Raw genomic sequence first — 771 nt, 5'->3', positions numbered from 1 at the left:
CTCCCCGCGCCCCTTCCTCCCGACTCCGCCCCGCACCCTCCCGCCCCCACCTGCGCGGATCCCTCCGCTCGCTCCGAGGGTCCGCGGAAAGTAGTCCCGCGCGCCGTCTGCCCTGACACGGTGTGCGCGTGCTCCCCGAGTGAAAGGTTTTCAGGAGATAACCCTGACGGAGTCTGCGGCGGCCCTTGCCCAGCGCCTTCCACATGTGGAGCGGGGCAGTGGTGCTAGTTCTGCCTCCAACTCTGGACGGTTGAGTTCAGGGCCACTTTTTACTCAGGCACGGATGTGACAGAAACATGGAAAAGGGTCTTGGAAGAACCACATGTGCCGTATAACGAACGACCTTTTGGTCTGAGGAGGACCGTGTGTATGACGGTGGTCCCATAAGATGATAACGGAGCTGGAAACTTCCTGTCCTCTGGTGAGGGCTTAGCCAAGGACATTTCCTTCCCTGTATTTGGAGATACGCGGTACAGGTGTGTCATTACGGGTGCCGGCGGAGTTCTGCACCTCACACGCGGTGCGGGTTTACAGCCTAGCAGCAGCGGACCGCATCAGCTGCCTAGTTATGTAGTGGCTGTGCCATCTGAGTTTGTATAAGTTCCCTTGTGATGATCCCACAGCCCAGACGCATGTCTCAGAATGCATGGATGCATGGGACGCGTGACTGTACCTGTTACAGACGTGTTTCGGCATGAGGCTCGGCCCCTGCTCCTTTAAGAAACATCTTTCCTGGATCACGCGGTTTCTAGAGGACACTGTGTTGGAATA

Source organism: Rhinopithecus bieti, unplaced genomic scaffold (genome assembly GCF_001698545.2).
Source record: "Rhinopithecus bieti isolate Rb0 unplaced genomic scaffold, ASM169854v2 scaffold_44745, whole genome shotgun sequence".
NCBI classification, from domain to species: domain Eukaryota; kingdom Metazoa; phylum Chordata; class Mammalia; order Primates; family Cercopithecidae; genus Rhinopithecus; species Rhinopithecus bieti.
The sequence above is the reverse complement of the archived record's forward strand: the minus strand, read 5'-3'. Positions refer to the sequence as shown.